Source organism: Bombus pascuorum, unplaced genomic scaffold (assembly GCF_905332965.1).
Source record: "Bombus pascuorum unplaced genomic scaffold, iyBomPasc1.1, whole genome shotgun sequence".
Taxonomy (NCBI): Eukaryota; Metazoa; Arthropoda; class Insecta; order Hymenoptera; family Apidae; genus Bombus; species Bombus pascuorum.
Genome location: NW_026869747.1, coordinates 689,049 through 700,347, shown reverse-complemented (window position 1 = coordinate 700,347; position 11,299 = coordinate 689,049). Strand labels below are relative to the sequence as shown.

The window sequence follows — 11,299 nt, the reverse complement described above, 5'->3', positions numbered from 1 at the left end:
TTTCTCGAGTCATTCTGCGATATTAGAAATCGCGTTTCTAACGATGCATCGTTGCAGCGATAGTTTAGTGTCCGCTTCTTTGAATTTGTTTAATATATATTTATTTACATGTTTATGTGCTCATTTATTTATGTGTTAGTATAATTGGGTATTTATGAAATAATATAATTATTTTTATTTATTTATAATTATATACAATATTCTTAATATTAATAATCATTTGAATTAATTTGTATAGTATATTAAATAGCGTTGAAATTAGGGTCCTTACACACGTATGTCACTTATTTTTGAAGACGATTGCTGAATTTAGTGTGAATCAGATAAAATGTAATGTAATAAAAATAAGAAAATTTGTTCTGAAATCTTTCTCGAACTTTATGAATATAAATTTATATTTATATTATCTGCTAAATATTTTACTTGTATTTTTATTTTGTTCCTGATTTATTTGTATACAGGTTGCGACTAAAGTATTTTACAGGTGAGCAGTATCTATCTACAGCAGTAAAAATCTACAATATGGCACATTCGAAAAATACACGTCCACATACAAAAATTTACGCGAAAGTGGATTAACATTTAGAAAAATTATCTGAATAATTCATATTACATATATAATTACATATATAAATGATTGCTTGGAGAATTTTGTTTTTAAAATTTTTGGATCCTTATTCGACAATATGAGATTTAAAGGAAATTTATTCTTGTATCTTCTGGTTTTTAAGATGTTTTGCATGTTATTAATAAAAAAAATATGTATCAAACATTTTTTCGCGGACGATCTCTCATACTTTTATTAAAATAAACGGGTGCGTTAAGGTGCTGAATCCGTAAAACTGATAAAATTGTATGATAAACAGATAATTAGAAATTAATAGATAAAATAAAATATCGTTAATAAAATTTCCTATTACGTTTTCCAGAGCTAATAACTTATAGAATTTCTATAAGCATTATATACGCAGATAATAAGTTTTGGATAAGCAAAACTATAACTTAAAACTTTAATTTTAGCCTTTTAATTTATTTTCCTAACTTTCGGTTCTAAACAGTCTGTAGCAGATGTAACAGGAAGTGATTTCTAATGCAAAAGTGTAACTTTTTTTTCCAGGAAATCAAATAAATTGAACAATCAAACAAAACAGGAAATTAAAAAAATTAGATTGTTATCAAAGTGCTTTATATATATTAGAAAAAATGTTGGAACAAACGCAAAAAATTAAATAATTAAAAAGAAGACATAACGTTATAAAAACGCGGAATAAGCAGGTTTTATAATTAGAAAATTATTATTAGTATGGAGGTATCGTAAGTGAATTGATTAGTGAGTTGTGATACATAGATTAGTAGGTGATTGATACTTATACGTGATAATATTAAATTGCATACAAATCTGAATCTGCTTAAAAAATGAAAAAAGGGAAAGTCGGTGAAAAGATAATACCTATATACCTAGAAGATCTTTCTCTCAGATCTTTCAATTAATGTTACTCAATATTTCCTTGTTTCTACGAGAAAGTGTTCTTACGTTCTCCGGTATCGTAACAAAAAATAAATTTAAATCTAATCCAAATAAGTTTCAGTCAAAACTCTTAAAAATATTTACCGCGCATGATCTATACAAGTCAAACGGTGTTACATGTATGCGTTACATGTATAAAGCGATCTCTATTTAAAATATATCTCTTTTTTAGAACAGCGAAGGAGAACACAGCATTCCATGCACGTTGCATGTGTCACACACTCAAGGAAACCATTCGCTCAGTAACCAGATAGACCGAACACCCTGCATGCCACGTCTGTTGAAACAATAACTAAAAAGGCCCTTCCAAAGGGACTAGACCCTCGGTAGAAGTACCTTCCTAACCAGCGCTAAAACAGTCCGTTGTAGCATCTCGAGTCAGTCTTTTTTCTTTTTTTTTTTTTTTATTTTATTTTGGTTATTTTACAATTTGTCCTTGCGGACATTTGGTAAAGTGTTATATCTTATTGGTGAAGAAAAAAAAAATATAAATAAAAAATAATATAGCATGTGGGCGGCTACCCCCAGCGGGGTGCCAGCTTCGTTTTTTTCTAAGTTATATCTTTTATGAGGTCTATTGGGTGTTTCCTTTTTAGTCTTCTTGCGATGTTTGTTGTGTTGCACGTTTCAACTGCCAGCTGGTTCGGGTGTGTTTCTATTCTTGTTCTGTATCTTGTTGCGAATCTGGTAATCTCCTCCTTGACCGTTGGTATTCCGAGGTCTTTCCTTATGTCCTCGTTTCTAACGTACCACGGGGCGTTTACCATTGTTCTAAGGATTTTGGCTTGGATTGTTTCTATTTTGTTTATATGGCTCATTGCTGCTGTTCCCCATAGTGGAATTCCGTAAGTCCAGATTGGCTTTATGATTATTTTGTATATTTTCAGTTTGTTTTCTGTGCTTAGTTTGGATTTTCGGCTTGTTAGCCAGTGCATTTGTCTCCTTGCTATCTGTATCTTGTCTATTATTGATTTGATGTGCTGTTTCCATGTGAAGTGTGTATCCATGTGAAGTCCAAGGTATTTGACTTGCCTTGTTTGTGTTATTTGCGTGCCGTTCAGGAAGATGTTTGGTGTTACCTGTTTTCTCAATGTGAATGTAATGTGGTTGCATTTGTTAGGGTTAGCTTTGATTTGTTTGTCCTGTAGCCACTTTTCTATTTTTGTGATGTGCTCTTGTAGTATTGTGGCTGCCGTTACAGGGTTAGTGTGCCTGACTAGCACGGCTGTGTCGTCCGCGAATGTCAGTATTTTGCTATTGGTAGTTGTTGGAATGTTGGCCGTGTATAGTGTGTATAGTATGGGTCCTAGGACGCTTCCTTGTGGAACACCTGCTTTGATGTCTTTTGCTTCGGAGTGTGCGTCCTTGATTTTTACTGTGAAGGTTCTGTTGCTTATGTATGATTTTATTATTTGGTATATTTCTTCCGGGAATTGTTTCTTGATTGTTTGTATTAGGCTTTCGTGGTTTATTTTGTCGAATGCTTTCTCTATGTCCATGAATAGGGCTGTACAATATTGTTTGTTTTCTATTGTGTGTATTATTTCGTTGACAAGCCTGTGCATTTGTTCTATGGTGGAGTGTTTATTTCTGAATCCAAATTGATGGTCTGGTATTAATTTTTCCTTCTCTATTATTGGTTTTAGTCGGGCGTATATTGCTTTTTCTAGTATTTTGGAGAGCACGGGGAGTAGTGATATTGGTCTGTAGGATGTTGCTTCATGTGGGTCTTTGCCTGGTTTGGGTAACATTATGATTTGTGCCTCCATAATGTAGGATGATATTGTATTCTTAGTATTGCATTGAATATTATTGTAATTAGCCGTATCGCTTTTGGAGGGAGGTTTTTCAATATTTTGCCATTGATTAGATCGATTCCTGGTGCTTTGTTGTTTTTTGTTTTTTCTATTATGTTTCTTATTTCTTGTGCTGTTGTTTTGGGTATGGTGTATTGCTTGTCGATTGCAGTGCTAGTGGCTATCGCGTCGTCGTCCGTATGGCTGTTCTGGTTGCTGTTATTGATGTTGTGTGGTGTAAATGTGTTGCATAGGTGGATGGAAAATTCTTCGGCTTGCTCTTCGTTGCTTCTTGCCCATGTGTTGTCTGCTTTTCTGATTGCTGGGACTGGTTTTATCGCCTTCTTTATTTTTTTTTTGTGGCTTTCCATAGTGAGTAGTTGTAGTTCTCGTGTGCAAATAGTGACTCTATGAACTTTGTGAATTCGTCGTTGTTGTGCTCTTTTATTTCGTTTTTTATTTCCTTTGCGAGTTTGTTTAGGTGTTTTTTGTTTTCTTTTGTTCTATGTTTTTGCCATTTTGCTTTCGCTTTTCTTTTATCTCTAATTTTTTCGAGGATGTCTGATGGGATTTGTTTTGTTGGTCTAGTGGTAGTTGCTGGTTTTGTGGTTGCCCGTGCTGCCTCTTGTATAGTTTTTGTAAGTGTTGTTACAGCTTGTTCGATGTGTTGGGGCGTTTTCAGTGGGATGTTGCAGTTGATTTTGCTTTCAATTATTTCTTTGAAGGTTTGCCAATTAGTGGATTTGTTGCATAGCGTCTCTGAGTTGTTGTAGAGTATTGGCTTGTTTCTGTATGTTATTATTATGGGTGTATGGTCGGAGCTAAGCTCGAGGCTGGATGCTATATTTATTTTATTTCCGTTTAATCCCTTTGTGACTGCAAAGTCGAGTAGGTCAGGGATTTTGCTCAGGTCTGTCGGCCAGTATGTCGGTCTTCCTGTGGATAATATATTGAGATTGTTTTTCCTGATGTGTTTTTCCAGGGTTCTGCCTCGAGGTGTAGTGATTCTTGATCCCCATGTTGTGTGCTTTGAGTTGTAGTCTCCTGCTGCGATAAACTTGTCGCCTAGTTGTTGGAAGTATTCTTCCCACATTTGTGCTGTAATTTTGTGTCGCGGTGGTGCATATACTGCTGACAGCTGTAGACGGTTGCTGCTAGTTTGTACGGTAACGGTAGTTGCTTGTATGTGTTCTTTACTAACTTGGCTGTGTAGGTGGTGTTTAATGTCGTTTCTTATTATCACTGCGGTTCCTCCGTGTGCTTTTCCTGAGGGGTGCTTGGTATCGTATATGGTATAGTGCGGTATTTTTGTGTAGCTTTTTGTTGTGAAATGCGTCTCTGATACGAGTAGTTTGTCTATGTTGTTGTGGTATAGGAATGCTTTGGTTTCAATGGCCCTTTGTTGTAGGCCGTTAGAGTTCCAGGCAGCTATTTTTAGTATGTCCGTTTTTACTTTTTGCTTAGCATGGTTGTTATCAGTTGTATCATAGCTGTGATTTGTAATGATTGCTGTTTGAATGCTTCGTTTAGTTCGCTTATCGTTCTTGTTAACATGTCGGTGCTTTTGATGGATTGTTTTAATAGTTCTTTTATTTCTGTAGCGTCGTTGGTGTTATTGTTGTGGTTTTGGTTGGCTACGGGTGTTACTTCCTTGGTTGCTTGCGCGTAGCTTCGACTGCCAGTGGTGTTGATATTGTTGTGGTTGTTGTTCATTACGTACTGTACTTTTATTGGTGTCTCAGCTTCTGCCCTGTCTTGTTGTGTGTGGTGGTAGTTATATGTCCTGCTTCTAAGCGGCGGAAACAATTTACGTTGGAGTATTTTTCTGGCTGGGCAGCTTTTGTAGCTGGCTGGGTGGTTTCCGTTGCAGTTGTAGCACTTTACCTCGTTTATTTTTCCCGTATATGGGCAGTAAGTTGTCAGGTGCTTTTCTGCACATTTGACGCACACCGGGTTTCTGTTGCTGTAATTTTTTGTGTGCCCATATTGTTGGCACCGCATGCATTGAGGTATGTCTTTTTTTTGTCTGGGTGGTTCAACCGTGATTATTGTGTTTAAGATTTGTTTAATGTCAAAGATTTCCTTGTTGTTTTTGTTCGGTTCTATTTCTATTAGGAACAGCGGTAGTGGTTGTTTGGTATCAAATCTTGTTATGTTGTTTATTGCCCTTACCTGGTGTCCGATTTTGGCTAGTTCGTCGCATATGTTGCTTGTGTTTGTTCTTGGGTGTAGCCCTCTGATAACTGCTTTATAGCTTTTGTCAGTTTTGAGCTGGTAGGTGTGGTACCCGGCGTTTTTTTCTTTTAGCACTTTTACCACTTTTCTGTAGGTTTCTGGGGCGTTGGTTTGCACTTTTACCTGGTCCAGTTTTAATTGTTTTATTGAGTAGTTTTCTTTGCCTGCCGTATTGTTTAGCAGTTCGAGGAGGGGGTCTATTACTTGCGCATCGATGTATATTGGTGGTGGTTTGGCGTTATGTTTTGATTTTTCAGTTGTTTCAATTGTTTCTGGTTCCTTCTCTTGTGGTAGTATGCTGAAGGGGTTTTGTAGTGGGATTTCTTGGAGCCACTGCTTACTTTCTGTTTCTGCAGCCCTCCTAGTATTTGCGTTTGTTGTAATTTTTCTTCTTTTGCTGGGTTAGATCGGGTAAGATGTAAAAATAATTTCTGTAAGTCTCACGTGTTGTTAATGGTGATAAATAAATATATACTAGATAACTGTAGACTACAGTTATTCCAACACAATCACCCCTATTATCGTAACTGAAATCAGGGGATCGCCCTGCTCGCGGTGTCGATTCGTATGTCACGTACCAACTTTCCTTTTGCCATGTGGTACGCCAGATGTGACGGTCCTTGTAAAATTCCACGTAGTCCGGACGCCAAGACCTATCTATTGTTCTATTAACTCGCAACAGGCCTAGGAAGACAAACATAAACCGAATCTGTTCAGTTTCAGTTTCCTTCACGTAAATATTTTCGGTTTATGTTTGTTGCACTCGACTCTTACCTAATACGGAGAAAGCGGGTGTCTGGCAAGATAAGAGTTTTTCCACGAACAAGGATGCCCACGAGCCATATCTAGCTCTCCTTGTCTTTACTATCTAATTCATTTACCAATGGGCATCGCGGATCGTTACCCTCACTTTTCCACCAAAAAGTGTGGACAACGAATCCGCGTTCTGAGTTCCAAAGGGAACACCCACACCGAGCTTTCTTCTTTGATGGTACGAGTCCGTTTAGACAGTTCTATTTCTAATTTCAATCCGGTTCTATTTCTAATTCCAATTCAGTCACAATATTGACCTTTGTAATAAAACTCTGAGTCTAAAGAATAAAGACTATACTAAAAAATCAACAGTCGTGTAATTACTTAAAAATTACGTGACATTTTGGCGATCCTGCCAGGATCCATTCGCTTCAGTGAAAACGAAATTACGATTTCGGCGTACGCGCATCATTGAAGATTGAAGGATCAGCGGACCACTGCGAATCTTTGCTACTACGAAGCCCTGCAGCAACTTTCAACGTTCCACTACGGTGAAACTAGACGAGAGGACTACGGTCAGCGCAGAGCAAGCCTACGAATAAGATTCGGAATCTAGAACCAACCAGAGAGGAAACATCCCAGAGACTCCTCAACGGCCATAGCTACTACGGTAAGCTGGAAATCTAGATTCATTTGTACATTACCGTACGAGAAAATCAAGTTTCTCAAGCGTTTCGAGCGTTTCGAGCTCAAATAAATAGTTCAGACTCAGTGAATTTAATCAGAATCATGTCTACATCGCGAAAAGACGAAACCGAGACCGTTTCCGCAACCGGAATTATGGATAATTCGATTCGTAACATATTCGACACGATGAAAAAGCAAAGCGAGAACCTTATTCAACGATTCGAACTTCTTGCGGTACGAGTGGAAGAGGCGCAACGAATAACCGATAGTGAAAACAAAAAACTTGCAGCGGAGATAGAACTGTTGGGAAAACATATGTCTAAAATAAATTCAGGACGTGACGCTACTACCGAATTAGACTCCTATGTTACGATAGATGAAATTAATACCAGCAGTACTCAGATAAAGCGACCACCTGTAAAATCTGACAAAACGGACGATATGGACAGTGAAGAAGAAGTAATAAGTGTTGACAACCCCATGTACAGCGCAAAAACCTGCTTAGACTTTATCCCCATACTCAACGGACAAGATGATATAGGAGTAGAAGGGTTTATTAAACGGGTAAGGGAAGCTCGAGCCGAATGTAGAGAAAAACGCATATTACTACGACTAATTTTAACACAAAGAATCATTGGAGAAGCGGAACGTAGTATCCGCCACTCTGAAATCGAGAACTACGAGGACCTATTTGAAAGCCTCAGAAAATTTGTATCCGTAAGTATTACTTCCAATGGAGCTCGTGATAAGTTGCAACGTACGCGACAAACCGAATCGGTACACAATTATGTGAAGAGATTCCGACACAACCTCAACGAACTGATATACGCGCTTCAACATGAAATTCGCGATCCAGTACGCCGAGCAGTCGCCATAGATCTTGAAACTGAACGAGCAACCAAAGTTTTCGTGCTGAATTTAAAACCCGAAATAGAGATACGCACATCAGCTACAAGGCCGAAGAATCTTCAAGAAGCGCAAGATGCAGCTTTCGAGGCGGAATTAGTCATAGGGGAGATCGAACGCAACAAAAGATTAGGAAGAACAATGTATCAACCAATTGAGAGAGCTAAAACCCGATTCCAAGGAACACCTAAACCAATGCCAAGAAACTTCCAGCAAGCTGAGCGAACGCCACTTACCCAAAGAACTCAACTGAAGTGCTTCAAATGCAGCCAAATCGGACATGTCTCCAATCAGTGTAAAAAATTTTCGAACACCCAGCCAACACCCGAGACCACCGGCAGTCCACAATCTCGAGACACACAAGGAGGAAACAAAGGAACCAATAGACCAGACCTTCGAATTAACGCCACAACAGGAAGACTACCCACAGTGGTTCTACGATCCGACGGACGACGACATGAACTCCTCGTTGACAGCGGAGCAGGAATTAATGTGCTCAAAAGACGATGTGTATTACGACCAACAATAGTGAAAGAACAAAAATTCTCGATGGGACATTCTAAGTTTAGGACTAATGAACACGCGTTAATAAAACTATTCGGTAAGGTCATAGAATTCTTCGTGGTAGACGATAACTTTCCGATTATAGAGGACGGCATACTCGGTGTGCCGGCGCTATCTAAATTTAAATTCGAACTTTCAAACCAACAGCTCAAACTGGACGATAACATTCTCCTGTTGCAACAGGAAAACAACGTACCCCCTAAACAAGCATTGTCAAAAATGGTCTATCTGGAAGGAAAACCGACGAGGATATGCTTTATCAATGGTGGTAAGTACCCAACCAGAATAACTAATCTCATTGAAAATTCAAATACATACGGTCAAGTCTCCACATTTAAAGATCTAGTCAGACTCTCGCATATAGAGAAAACTCTCCGTGAACCAATCGAAAAGATATTGCTGTTTTACCTCGACGTATTTAACCTAGAAACCGAACTTTTACCGTGCACTAACCTTGCTAAACACAGAATAACGCTAAAAGAAAACAAAGTCATTAACACAAAATCTTACCGACCACCCGAATGCCACAAAGAGGAAATCAAACGACAAACGGACGAAATGCTACGAAAGAACATAATAGAACCATCTGACTCCCCTTACAATTCACCAGTCTGGGTAGTACCAAAAAAGGCAGACGCCTCAGGGAAACAGAAATGGCGAATTGTAATAGACTTTAGGAAAATAAACGAACTAACTGACCAAGACGCATACCCATTACCCGACATAGACGACATACTATCCCAACTAGGCAACGCAAAATTCTTCTCGGCCCTCGATCTATCCTCTGGATTCCACCAAATCCCAATGGACACAGACTCTAAAAAATACACAGCATTCTCAACGCCACAAGGACATTACCATTACAATAGAATGCCATTTGGTTTAAAAAACGCACCTGCCACATTCCAACGGATGATGGACACCGCTTTAAGAGGACTCGTAAATAAACATTGCTTTGTTTACTTGGATGATATCATAATATTCGGACAGTCAATCGAGGAACACAATAACAATCTCGCGATAGTATTGCAACGTTTACGCGAAGTCGGACTCAAGATACAGCCTGATAAATGCGAATTCCTTAAACCCGAACTGGAATATCTCGGGCATTTGGTAACCGCCGAAGGTGTAAAACCAAATCCCAAGAAATTAGAAGCCGTTAGTAATTTCAGACAGCCACGCAATCCCACAGACATCAAAAGTTTCTTAGGACTAGCGGGTTATTACCGCAAGTTCATCAAAAATTTTTCCAAAATCACGAAACCATTGACCGAACTTACGAAAAAGGACGCACCATTTCATTGGACAGATAAAACCCAAGAAGCATTCCAAACACTAAAAGACAAACTCTGCTCATCACCCGTGTTAAAATTCCCAGATTTTACAAAACAATTCATAGTAACGACTGACGCTAGTAACGAAGGTTTAGGTGCTATCTTATCACAAGACGGACACCCCTGTTGTTACATCTCACGAACTTTGAACCCACCCGAACAGAATTATTCCACAACCGAAAAAGAACTCTTGGCAATCGTATGGGCCGTGAAACGCCTCCGACAATATCTGTTAGGCCGGAAATTCCTTATTCGAACCGATCACCAAGCGCTAAAATGGCTACAAAATTGCAAAGACCCCTCGTCACGCCTGATGAGGTGGAGACTAAAACTAGAGGAATACGAATACGATATAGAGTACACTAAAGGAAAAGATAATACCGCAGCCGACGCACTATCTAGGATACATGTTTTAACTAGACGAAACAGAAATTTGAACATAGAACTCGAAAAAAAATATCACGATTGGAAAAAATCTACCGACGCGTTACCCAAAATTCTCAAAATGCCTCCGAACCATAAATCTTTCTATCAATTATACAAGACAGAGCTAGGGAATTACGACGAAACTAAATGGTTGAACAAGTTAAACGAGATTATCCATGCAAACGAAAAGATAGGTATAGGCGACGACAGTTTCACAGAAACAGAAAAGAACGCGATCAAACAAATTTTATTATTCCTGAACGACACCGTGAGAGAATTAAATTTCGCGTGGGAACCAATTAAGACATACCGCGACGAGGAAATAGAGGAACTATTGAAGGAAAATCACGACTTAGTAGGACACCCCGGCATACAAAAAACATACGACCGCATTCGTGAACGGCACCGAGTACCAGATTTGATGAAACGCGTACAACAACACGTAGAATCATGCGACACCTGCCAAATATCTAAAACCACGCGCATCAGACCGCGCGAAGAACCCTGTATCACTGACACACCCCTCGAACCGAACGATAAAATTGCTATGGATTTACTAGGGCCATTGAAAAAGACAAAGAAAGGCAATCAGTACATTTTGTCCATACATGACGAACTGACAAAATATTTAATACTCGTGCCACTAAAGACTCAACAAACGGAGACAATTTGGAACGCACTCTTGAACCACTACATTTATATCTTTTCCGCTCCAAAGAAAATACTAACCGACCGCGGACAGAATTTTATATCTAGTTTAATGCAACAGTACGAAGACGCGTTTAAAATTAAACACATCAAAACGACATCCTTCCACCCACAGAGTAACGGATCTTTAGAACGAACACACGCAGTAGTAACGGACATGTTGAAATCTATACAGCGAAATTCAGATGAAGAATGGGACGATCAGCTTAATTTTGTATGCCTCGCATACAATACCATGATACATGATTCCACTGGTTACACGCCATTCGAACTCACATTCGGACACCAAGCCAATCTCCCTTCCACAATATCCAAGAATCCCCAACGCACATACGCAGACGAAGTCACGTTCCGTAAAAAGG

General features: G+C 38.8%; 1 protein-coding gene across 1 annotated transcript in view; it reads left to right on the top strand.

Annotated features, from left to right (window-relative positions):
- Positions 1-11,299, top strand: part of LOC132915854 (uncharacterized) — a 50,294-nt gene that overhangs the window by 34,470 nt on the left and 4,525 nt on the right. The gene's annotated exons all lie outside the window — the stretch shown is intronic.